Below are 13,216 nucleotides of genomic sequence, written 5' to 3'. Positions count from 1 at the left end.
CCCCACCCCCAGACAAAAGCTGCCTGGATAGTAAAGGTCTGCCTGAGAAAGATGTCTTCTGCCATATGGAGTAATCACTCAGCACAGGAATCTGAGCTTTATCCCCAGGGCTCCCAACCCTCTATTCTCTTCACACAGTACTAGTCCACTCTGTGCTCCCTCTTCCAGAGCCCAAGGTAAGTGGCTGCACAGAAATTTTGTGTTGGCCCTTTGAGAGAGTGCCTGCATTTCCTGCCTTCTCTCCTTGGCAGACAGAAACCCCACAGTTTTTCACAACCAGATGTTATGTGGGCACCTTTCTCAGTTCTAGTGCTCTGGGCTGAAAAGCCCAGCTTGGGGTTTAGGCCCCAGAGTTCTCAGTGACAACCCCCCACAGCTGAGATATCTCTCCAGAACTTCACCTGCTGTCTGTGGGCCCTGCCAGCTCTCTCATGCCTTCGAGCTCCTTGCCAGTCTATGTGGTCTCCACTTTGTGTCCTTGGTTATAAGGGTTCTCTCCAGCTAGTCAGCTAATTATTCAGGATGGTTTTTTTTCTATATTTTAGTTGTAATTCCAGTTTGGTCTTGGAAGAATGTCAGTGTAGCTTCCACTTAATCTGCTGGCACCTTGGAATTTCCTCTTGTACCCTATTCTTAAAAAAGGTTGTAATATCCTGATTCTGTCTGCCTACTGATCTTACTCATAGTTTTGTTACTTTTTGTTCTTTGTTTCAGATAGAATAACCCCTTTGAGTATTTCTTGAAATGGAGGTCTTCTGGTGGTAGATTCCCCTGGCTTCTGTATGTCTGGAAAAGTCTTTATTTTTTCTTCATATCTAAAGGATAACTTTGCTGGATATATTATTCTTGGCTGGTAATTTCTCTCTTTCAGTAGTTTGAATATTTGTTTTCACTCTCTCCTAGCTACAGGGTTTCTGCTGAGAAATTCAGTGATAATGTAATGGGATTTTCTTACAGGTTACTGTCTTCTTTTCCCTGGCTGCCTTGAGAATTCTGTTTTTGTCATTAATTATTGACAGTTTTTAATACAGTGTTCCTTGGAGAGAATTTGAGGATCTAACTATTTCAGTAGGTTTAGAAAGTTCTCATCAACTTTTTGTTTGAATAGGCTCTTCGTTCCCTTCTACCTCTGTGCCTGTTATTCTTATATTGCTCTTTCTGATAGAGCCAGGTAGTTCTTATAAAGTTCTTTCAATTTTTTTGCCCAAGTCTCTCTCTTCTTCCCTCTGCATCATTTCTAGATTTCTATCTTCACTATCACTAATCCTTTCCTCTATCTGGTCAGTTTTACTTCCTAAGCTCTCTAGCTCATTCTTTATCTCTTTTATTGAGCTCTTAATCTCCAGATTTTCTATTTGGTCTTCTTTCAAGGTTTCAATCTCTTTCATAAAGTGCTCCTTTTGTTCACTGATTTTATTTCTGAGTTTATTAAACTGCCTATCTGTGTTTTCTTGTAACGACTTTTTATCAGAAGTGCAATCTTGAAATCTCTGTCAATTAAATCACAGATTTCCATGTATTTAAGTTTATTTTCTGGATATTTTTTTCTTTCTGATATGCCTGGTTTCCTTGCTTATTTTTGGTATTTGATAGATTCCTTCTCTGTCTAGATATCTATGGATGAGTGGCACTTCTCTAGTAATTAATAAGAAGGAGACTTTGTACTGTTTTCTAGTAGGTGGTGCTGAAGCACAAGTTTTTTAGTTCTCTTATATGTTCTGGCTTTTCAGATCTCTGTGGGGTGGTGGAAAATGTCCTGTGCTTCCTGGGAAGGTACCTCTTCTGTGTTCAGGTCACTTTGGTCCAAAGAAACAAATCCCTGTGGGGGAATGTAGTAGGGGGTGGAGTTCCAAATCTATGAAATCGCAGTGCTGTCCCATGCAGCCAGATGCTGCTGGTGGTGCGGCCACAATGGGTGAGGGTGGGGTAAGCTGGAGGATGCTGGCCCCTACCATTGTTGCTTTGTCCTCCCCATAATGGTGACTGGCAAATCTCAGGAGCTTCTCCTCTGTATCTCCACTTGATCCCAGGATTAGTTGCAGAGTGTACTTGTCACTCAGGGAAAAAATGTTTCTGTTGTACCGGTTCTCAGGTTTGCAGATAATTAACTCTGCAATCCAATACTTACTGCTACAGCTTCTTCTGGGGCCCACTACTAGCTCTGGGAGTGTGAGGGGAGGCTGCCAGGCTCTGTGGTTTTGTTTCTCTTCTTGGTATGGCTACTGCCAGGCAACCGTGATCACTGGGTTCAGTCACAGGGTGTACTGATCACTCCTACAGGAATGCTCACTGTATCTCTCTGCTCCTCCAGAATGAAGGGAGTGCCAGCAGCAACTTGATTTCTCCCCTTCTGGGCTGCGAGCTCCAGGCTACATCCTTGGTACTGTCTCAGATCTTTTCCCTTCTCACCTCCCTGGTTCACTCCCATTTGCTCACCTTCAGATGACTCAATTTGTGGATCTCTCAGACATATGAGTGTATTGAGCAGGGAATCCATTATTTAATTATAGCTGTTAAAATTGTTGAAACTTCAGGTGGAGAGACCAAGGGGACCTCTCATGCCACCATTCCTCTGATGTCACTCCAACAAATCTATATATTTTTTCTTTATTTCTTTGAATGCTAGGTTTTTCTTTTTCTCCTCCTAACTATATTTGTTGCCTAAAATTCAGTCTTTATTCTTCAGTCCTTTACTACACTCATCCTTGTCTCCTCTACTTCTCTGTTCTCCTAGTTTTTAAATGGTCTTATGTTTTCTTTGAATAGTGTGATTATACAGAACATTAACATATGCAGTTATAGACAAAATATTATATAAATTGTATTGGTAAGAATGCTGCCAATTTAAGTAAGTAATTGGTTTAGATAATCTTTTTATATTGGAGTCAAAGAAAATATTCTGACTTAGGATATATTATTCTTTAAAAACATTTTGAGAGAGAATATCTGAGACTTGTCTAAGGATGAGGTTGGGCAGAGTATAATTCAGATTAAGGACTTAACTAGTTTAATCCAGAAAACACTAACTCGGAGTGTTCCTGTTTAGATGACACAGTAAGTGGACACTGTGATAGCCTTCTCTTATGACCACATCAAAATTACAACTAAATTATAGAACAATCAACCTGGAGAACCATCTAAAGACTAACTGAACAGAAGTCCTAAAATTAAAAATATAAAGAAGAAGTCACATCAAGATTAATAGGAGGAGTATGATGACTGAGAAGCAGGAGGGATACCTAAGCTGAAGAGATCCCCACTGAGGAATGAGGGGGTCCAAGCCCCATGCCAAGTTCCCCAGACTGGAGCACCAGTGTTACGAAGATGAGCCCAAAGAACATCTGGTTGTGAAAATCAACCAGTATTCCATCCATTTGGGTGAGACAAAAAGCTGCTAGAAACCTAGGCATGCTCTTAAAGGGCCCATACACTGACTCCTTCTCACAGGTACTCACCATGAGCTCCAGCTTAGGGACAGAGGCTCAGAAAGTGCCAAAGACATACAAGGAGATACTGAATTGTGTGGCTTCAGGACGAAGGCTGGAGGGATGGCCACCAGTGTCTCTGTGATGAGCCCTCTGCCAATGCAGCCAGAAGGCAGTCACCATCTTTACTGTGTTGAACTCCCACACATACAAATGGCCAAATCTGAATCTGCATCAGTCTGGTGAGCTCCACTGACTCCACCCTAAGATCCCATCCCAACAAAAAAATACACAGGCCCCAGGCAGTTGGCAGCTGGCTGATGACCTGATACTATATAGAGAGAACCCTAAAGATTCCACCAAAAACAATTAGAACTGAAGAATGAAATTAATATTCAGAAATTGGTTCCATTTTTATATACCAATAATAAACTATTAAAAATTAAGAAAGCAATCCCATTTACAATTACATCAAAAAAATACCTAGGAATACACCCTGGCTAGTGTGGCTAGGTTGGTTGGATCATAAACCAAAATGTGGTGGGTTTGATTCCTAGTCAGGGAGCATACTAGGTAGTGGGTTCAATCCCCATTCTGGGTGCATATGGAAGGCAGCCAATTTATGAATCAATGTTTCTCTCTCACATCTCTCTCCCTCTCTCTTTCTCTCTCTCTTTCACTCTCTCTCTCACTCTTCTCCTCTCTCTAAAATCAATAAGGAACATATCCTTGGGTGAGGATTTTAAAAAAAATACTTAGGAATAAAGTTAACCAAGGAAGTGAAGACCTGTACTTGGAAAATTATAAGACACTGAAGAAAGAAAATGAAGATACAAATAAATGGAGGCATATATTGTGTTCAGAGATAGAAAGAATTAACATTTTTAAAATGTCCATACCACCCAAAAAAATCTATAGGTTCAATGCAATCCCTATCAAAATACCAATGGCATTTTTTATAGAACTAGAACAAATAATCCAAAAATTTATTTGAAATCAGCAATCTTGAGAAAGAACAAAGTTGGAGGTATCATGATACCTGATATGAAACTATACTACAAGGCCATAGCAATCAAAACAGCATGGTACTGGCATAAAAAGAGTTGTATAGATCAATGAAACATAATTCAAAGCCCAGAAATATACCAACATCTGTACAGTCAATTAATACATGACAAATGAGGGAATAATGTACAGTGGGGTAAAGATAGTTTATTCAATAAATGGTGTTTAAAAAATGAACAGATGCATGCTAAAAATGACACTAAACCACCTTCTTACACCATATACAGGAATAAACTCAAAATGGGTTAAGGACTTAAATGTAAGACCTGAAACCATAAAAACTAGAAGAAAACAAAGGCAGTAAACACATCTCCAAAGAGGACATACAGATGGCCAATAGACATATATGAAAATATGCTCAACATCACTGATCATCAGAGAAATGCAAATTAAAACCACAATGAGATATATCACTAGACACCTGTCAAAATGGCTATCATCAATGGATCAACAAACAACAAGTGTTGGCAAAGATGTGGAGAAAAGAAAGCCCCTGTCCACTGTTGGTGGGAACACAGATTAATGCAGCCACTATGGAAAACAGTATGAAGGTTCCTCAAAAAATTAAAAACACAACAGCCTTATACCCAGCAATTCCACTTCTTGGTATATATTTGAAGAAACCCAAAACACTAATCTGTATTCAGCCCTGTTTATTGCAGCTTTATTTACAAAAGCCAAGATATGGAAGCAACTTAAGTGCCCATGATAGATGGGTGGATAAAAATTAGTGGTACATATATACAATGGACTATTACTCGGACATAAAAAAAGAATGAAATCTTACCATTTGCAACAGCATTATGCAAAGGGGTATTATGCTAAGTGACATAAGTCAGAGAAAGACAAATATATGATTTCATTTATTTGTGGAATCTACAGAGCAAAATAAACAAACAAAATATAAACAGCTTATAGATACAAAGATCAGACTAATGGTTGCCAGAGTGAAGGAGATTTGGAGGACTGTGTGAAAAGGAGAAGGGATTAAGTACAAATTGGTAGTTACAAAATAGTCACAGTGATGTAAAGTACAGCATAGGGAATATAGTCAATAATATTGTTTTAACTATGTATGGTGCCAAGTGGGTACTAGAATTATCAAGGTGATCACTTCGTAAATTATATAAATGTCTAACCACTATGCTGTACACCTGAAGCTAATATAAAGTAATACTGAATATCAACTGTAATTGAGAGATTTTTTAAAAAAATTTATGAAGGGAAAACACTAACTCAGAGAGGAAGCTATATAAATTAAATAGCTAAATTTGGGGCACTATGCCAGGTGCTAATTTGCATACATTAAAAAGGAAGTTATATCGAAGCTAATTAAAGCTTTCTACAATAGAACTTATCATAGAGGTTAAGAGTTCATTATTGTACAGCCGGACGTGGCTCAGCAGTTGAGCATCGACCATGGATCCAGGAGATTGTGCTTCGATTCCCAGTCAGGGCACATGCTGGGGTTGCTGACTTAATCGCCAGTCGGGGGCATGCAGGAGGCAGCCAATCAATGATGACTCTCTCATCATTGATGTTTCTATTTCTCTCTCTTTCTCCCTTCCTTTCTCTGAAATCAATAAAGATTTTTTTTAAGAGAGAGTTCATTATTATTTCTCTTTTCTTTAATAAGAATTTAATTCATTTAATATTACATATGCTTATGTTGCTACATATTTAAATTTTATCTTTTGTCTGCAAGCTTTAAAACTATAGTTTTAAATAAATCTTTTAGCATCTAAAGTATAAATTATACATTAACAGTATTACCAAATGTTCAGTCATTCTATCAAATACTAGGTTTACCCTGACACCTGCTGTCAGCAAATCCTTGAGCTAAAGTAAAACATGTGTTTGTTTAAAGTTGTGGAGGAATGGATGAAATCAGTCAGGCCCAGTTAAAAATAAACTTGAGCCCCCAATACAGTAAGTGATGTTAAATATGTTGACTCTTCAGATGGACTCCTTTTCCAGCTTTCCATTTCTGCCAAAAGTGCCATTATTTTCCTCATTCACAGGCTTGACAACTTAGAGATTCCTTTGCCTCTGTCCACTCTTACTTATCTCAGGCCTATCTACAATTATTACTCTCTTTTTCTCTATTTTCAGAGTCACTGTCTGGTCTAAGCCATAAGTACCTCAACATGACGAATGAAATGGCTTCTTTACGGTCCTCCTACTCCCAATCTCTCACTGCTTCAGTTATTTCTCACCAGGTGAATCTTTTGTATGATTCTGTGACTGCCCAAGTTTAAGAGCGTTCAAAAGCTTTCTATTTCCTGTCATATTAAAACCCAGCCGAGGATCTCGGCTTTGGTTTCTTCTATTGTAAAATGACTATACTGGTCTTGAGGAGTGATTTGCAAACATAAGCAGCCCAAAATATAAACCAGATTAAAGTAGAGCCACTCAGATTAAAGCATGAAAAGGAACCAGAGGCTACAGCTCCACCACTGCCCCTCTCCACCGTGCCAGTAGCCTCCACAGATAAACTACTGACCTAAAAGACTGCTGAGTTCCTTTCTTGCAACTGTAATGCTCTGGGATTTAATGTTTCGTTTTTGGAGACTGCCATTTTGGAGAAACATAAACTGAGATGCTGAACCTTCCATTCCAAGTTTGCTCACTTCTACATTTCAGTTTCTAAAGCTGCAGTCTTCAAGTCCTCATGGCATCATACTCCCCACAGCAGCCGTCTAACAGTGCAATTTGGGGAAGCCACCAGTTGTGCAAAACAGCACCGTAAGATTGCATAAATACACATGGAAAAAGAGAAAGAGAACAAGAGAGGAAAAGAAGAGGAAGAGGAGGAGAAAAAGCATCATCATCAGCTGGGGCAACATGTCCCCAAATGTATTCTGGGGAATAATTTTCACAGGATTTTAACAGATTTTATTTGGAAACCATTTTAATGTCAAATTTTGGAAATGCTGAATTACTTAAAGAGTAGAGTGGTATATTGTACACACCATGATTCTGTTGGACAAAGGGAAAATGTATTTATTTTCTATAGCTGATTTATCTTGCTCTTGAGCCTCTTCCTACCAACAGGGAAAAATTAACTTGCCAATTAAAAGTTCCTCTATCTTATCAATTGTAAAAAGTCTCTTTTGGGTAAATACTTAGTTAATTTAAAGTTCAACCTCTCTATAAGAGAGTTTCTCCCTTCTCAAAGGGTCTCTCTCTCTCTCGCACCCCAGGGTGGTCTATGGACACAGAGGCAATCGCACATGTCCTCATGACCAAGGAAGGGCGAGGAGGGCACGAGGCCCAGTGTGCTGTCCTCTTGGGGTCCTCTATGCTCTTTGCTGTCATGCACCCAGCTGTCCACCAGAATGGACTGGAGAGATTGTTATAAATGCAGAGTCCCAGGTCCTTTTGATTCAGGGAGAAGGGATTAAAACTAAACAGCTATGTTTTTAGCTAGTCTGTCAGAGTGTTCTTATGTAGCTAGGCCAAAGCCTGACATTTGGAAAACATCAGCTTGTTTCCTAGCAAGCTTGGAAGTTCCTGCTGTACAGCAAAAGAGGAAAGACTCATAACCTACTGTCTCCCATTAATGTTGCTGTCATCTTTATTCATTGTGAGGAATATTAGGGCAGAGGATATAAGGTATCCACAGTGAATCTCTTCTTTGGTGGCAAATACACTAATAGTGCAATTTAAATACCAGTCTCTTCAATAAATGATGCTGGGAAAATTAGACAGGTACATGCAAAAAAATGAAACTAGATCACCAACTTACTCCATACACAGAATAAATTCAAAATGGATAAAAGACTTAAATGTAAGTCATGAAACCATAAAAATCCTGGAAGAAAACATAGGCAATATAGTCAGACATCTCACCTATACATCTCCTAGGGCAAGAGAAACAAAAGAGAAAATAAACAAATGGGACTACATCAAACTAAAAAGCTTCTGCACAGCAAAAGAAACCATCAACAAAATGAAAAGGAACCCCACTGTATGGGAGAACATATTTGCCAAGGATGTAACTGATAAGGGGCTAATTTCCAAAATATACAAGGAACTCATACAATCAAGAGGTAGACAAACAATCCAATTTAAAAATGGGCAAAGGACATGAATCGACACTTCTCCAAAGAGGACATACAGATGGCCAAGTCACATATGAAAAAATGTTCAACATTCCTAATCATCAGAGAGATGCAAATTAAAACCACAATGAGGTATCACTTCACACCTGTCAGAATGGCTACCAGCAACAAATCAACAAACGACTTGTGCTGGTGAGGGTGTGGAGAAAGGAGAACCCTAGTACACTGCTGGTGGGAATGCAGACTGGTACAACCACCATGGAAAACAGTATGGAGTTTCCTCAAAACATAAAAAAATGGAACTGCCTTTTAACCCAGTGATCCCACTTCTGGGAATATATCCTAAGAATCCTGAAACACCAATCAGAAAGAATATATGCACCCCTATGTTCATTGCAGCACAATTTACAATAGCTAAGATCTGGAAACAGCCCAATTGCCCATCAGTAGATGAGTAGATAAAAAAGTTGTGGGACATTTAAAGAAGCTGTAAAGAAAAAGGATCTCTTACCCTTTGGGACACCATGGATGGATCTATAGAATATTATGCTAAATGAAATAAGCCAGGCAGAGAAAGACAAATAACACATGATCTTACTTATATGTGGAATCTAAAGAACAAAATAAACTGATGAACAAAATAGACCCAGTGGCATAGAAGCACAGAACAGACTGATGAATCTCGGAGGGAAGGAGGGAGCAGGTGGATGGGTGGGGAGAGATCAACCAAAGAATTTATATGCATATACGCATAACCCTTGGACATAGACAATAGTGTGGTGAAGGTTTGGAGTGGGGATGGGTGCAGGGTAGGAAGGGTCAATGGGGAAAAATAGGGGACATCTGTAATACTTTTAACCATAAAGATAAATTTAAAAATATATACGATAATCATAAAATTTTTAAAGCAGAACTGAAGAAACAAAAAGATCCTCTGGCATTAATTCCAGTTATTTCAATACCATTAAGAGGGAGGAGGTTCTAAGAAAAGCCACACAAAAATCCCTGTGGGGAAAGAGGAACAATTTTTATATTTTTATGAAGACAAATATATATATATATGTAATTTAGTTTTACTAAAATCTACATCTAAAACTCTGAAAATTATATCTCATTTTAAAAATCCTAAAAAAAGAAAGTATCTATTATTTTTCGGTAATTGTATACCTTAAACATTAGATAAGCTGTTTGCTGTTTCTCTGAAATTTTATATAACAAAAATGCTTTTAACATCACTTTTTAGCATTTAAAAATTTTTTTAAAAACATTTTATTTATTTATTTTTTAATATATATTTATTGATTTCAGAGAGAGGAAAGGAGAGGGAGAGAGAGAGAGAAACATCAATGATGAGAGAGTCATTGATCGGCTGCAGCCTGCAACCCGGGCATATGCCCTGACCAGGAATCAAACCCTGATCTCCTGGATCCTAGGTCAACGCTCAACCACTGAGCCACGCCCGGCTGGGCTAAATTTTTTTTTTTTTAACATATCTTTATTGATTTCAGAGAGAGAAAAAGAAGGGGAAAGAAAAACATCAATGATGAGAGAGTCATTGATCAGTTGCTTAGCCCACAACCCGGGCATGAGCCCTGACCGGGAATTGAACCCCGATCTCCTGGATCCTAGGTCTATGCTCAACCGCTGAGCCACACCCGGCCGGGCACTTTTTAGCATTTTTAAATTGAATATTGTATTTTAATGAATAAATAGGATTGGTTTATACCACTTAAAGTTGATGTTAACAAAAATCTCCCACCCAAAGTAGCTTTACATTTCAAATCCCATAGAGTAAAATTTAACCTTTTAAAATATGATCCAAATATTATGTCAGCCTATTTTTTCATTAAGAACTTTTACCTGATGTAGCAATCAGAACTGCAATTACAAACAACTCCAAGATTTCAATACCTTGACCCACCAAAGGTGCTTTTCCTGCCCATATACATGCTCAACATGAACAAACTGGGCAGTTCTGCTGATCCCAGTCTTCCAGGGGCCAGGTTGACAAGATCCTGTCTCAACATGTGCTTCCAAGTTACCCACAGAAGAAGGAAGGAAATGCGGCAACTATGACACACTTCTGCTCACATTTCGTTGTTCAAAACAAATCAATGATCAGATCACTCCTATCTTCAAAGGGGTGGAGGACTGTCATCTTACTACCACCTTCTAGGAGAGCTGGAGTATATGTCACCAGCCTTATTGGCCATCACATTTGCTTTTGCTTTTTATCTTCTTTGGACTTTGCATCATATAACAATCCACACTACCTATCCCCTTATTTGAAACTTATACTGTCAATCCAACAAACTTATATTATCAAACACTAAGAAAATATTTTATTCTTTTAAACCTTCATATTAAAGAAAGATCTTTTTTTTCTTAAAACCAACACTCTTAGTACATCTCATTTTGGCAGAGCCAGAAACTGTATATAAGTTTCAAGAAAAGAGAAATTGGTAGTCTCACTATGGCAGAGATGACAAGTTGTTCACCAAATATTGATGACTCTCCCCACTACTGTCATAGGTTAGAGTTGTTGTTGAGCTGCAGCATGAGATATTCTCAGGCCTTTCCAATAGGTCTGGTTACATGAGTGAGCTCAGGCCAATGTAATGTAGATGGAAATGCCATTCACCACTTTCAGGTCCAGTCCATAAAAATCTCCTCCCACTCTCATCTTCTAGCTGGATGTTGATTCCTGAAGCAACCTAGAAAGCCATATTTTGAAGACGACAGAGCCTCTGACTGTCTGGTCTCCAGATGACTATATTACCCAGACCTTCCACCATTTCTCTACCCTGCTAAGGATATACATAAAGTTTTTTATTAAAAATAGTTTTATTTTTTAAATTTATATAAATAAACTTTTATTATGATAAATAAACTTTAATAGTGATGAGAGTAATTAGAATAAACAGAAAAAACACTCCAAAGGTGTAAATTTAAAAAAATATTTTGGTTGGGCCTCCTGTTCATCAGACAGCCATGTCTTCCTACATAGTGATAGCCACAACCCTGTGACATGATGGGTCACCAGAGGTGCTTTTAACTCTGGCAAAGTGGGTACTGTCACCATCAATGACCCCTTCATTGACCTCGACTACTCATGACAAGTTCAAAGGCACAGTCAAGGCTGAGAACAGGAAGTTTTTCATCAATGGAAAGTCCATCTCCATCTTTCAGGAGCTAGCTCCTGCCAGCATCAAAATAGGGTGATGCTGGTGCTGAATATGTTTTGAGTCCACTGGTGTCTTCATTACCTTGAAGAAGGCTGGAGCTCTCTTGAAGGGTGGAGCCAAGAGGGTCATCATCCCTACCCCTGTGGATGTCCCCATGTTTGTGATGGGTGTGAGCCATGACAAGTATGACAACTCCCTCAAGATTGTCAGCAGTGCCTCTTGCACCACCAACTGCTTGGCCTCCTTGGCCAAGGTCATCCATGACAACTTTGGCATCATGGAGGGACTCATGACCACAGTCCATGCCATCACTGTCTCCCAGAAGACCATGGGTGACCCCCTGGAAAGCTGTGGCATGATGGCTGAAGGGCTGCCTAGAATATCATCCCTGCTTCTACCAGTGCTGCTGAGGCTGTGGTAAGGTCATAGGGATGCTTACTGGGATGGCCTTGAGCTTGAGTTGGCCTTGAGTCTCCACCCACAATGTGTCAGTTGTGGATCTGACCTGCCACCTGAAGAAAGCTGAAAAATATGATGACATCAAGAAGGTAGTGAAGCAGATGTTAGAGAGCCCCCTCAAGGGCATCTTGGGCTATACTGAGGACCAGGTTGTCTCCTGTGACTTTAACAGTGACACTATTCCACCTTCAATGTTGGAGCTGGCATTGCTTTCAATGACCACTTTATCAAGCCCATTTCCTGGTATGACAATGAATTTGGCCACAGCAACAGGGTGGTGGACCTTATGGTCCACATGGCCTCCAAGGATTAAGAGCCCCCTAGACCACCATTCCTAGTGAGAGGAAAAAAGGCCCTCAGCTGCCAGAGTCTTTACCCCAAATCAACCCCCAACACATTGAGAATCCCCTGACCTCCACAATTTTCATCCCAGATCCCCTGAAGGAGGGGAGGGGTTTAGGGAGCTCTACCTTGTCATGTACCATCAATAAAGTTCGCTGTATCAGTTCCCCCAAAAAGTATTTTGGTTGGCCTTCAAGTGTGTAATTCCTTAGCTTTTACTAATTTCTCTCCATTCTCTTATGCGTATTCTCTGGATTACTGCTCTGCTTGATTAGGAAAGAATTTTCCAGCAAGTGAAGGAAGAACTGCGTTACTGTAGAGGAGATTGGAGAAGTCAACAGGGAGTACTGCCAGCTTCTGGTTTTGTAAAACCCTTTACTTATCATTAACCACTCACCATAGAAACAAGATGTAATCATAATGTCAAGACTGCCTAAGGTTGACAGGCCATATTTTAAGTGTCTCGTGATAGAAATAATTCATAATGTATGAAATTAGATATATAATAGTACTTAAATTTTATCACGGTCATCAAAGCCCTATCATCTCTAATATGTTGTGGCAAACATAATATTATGGCTTTGCAAAACCTATTTTCTTTTCCCCTGGACACACAGATAGGCTGTATTTTCCAGCTGCCCTTTGGAGGACTCAAGGCCAATGGGGAGAGCAGAAC

At 39.3% G+C, this 13,216-nt stretch overlaps 1 pseudogene; it reads left to right on the top strand.

Moving 5' to 3' along the window:
- The first annotated feature begins 3,266 nt into the window (after positions 1-3,266).
- LOC107530831 (glyceraldehyde-3-phosphate dehydrogenase-like) lies at positions 3,267-12,511 on the top strand (annotated as a pseudogene).
- Positions 12,512-13,216: the final 705 nt, after the last annotated feature.

The sequence above is a fragment of the Miniopterus natalensis genome, chromosome 10 (assembly GCF_054644295.1).
Source record: "Miniopterus natalensis isolate mMinNat1 chromosome 10, mMinNat1.hap1, whole genome shotgun sequence".
Classification (NCBI taxonomy): domain Eukaryota; kingdom Metazoa; phylum Chordata; class Mammalia; order Chiroptera; family Miniopteridae; genus Miniopterus; species Miniopterus natalensis.
Note: the sequence above shows the minus strand (reverse complement) of the source record. Positions and strands in the feature narration are given on the sequence as shown.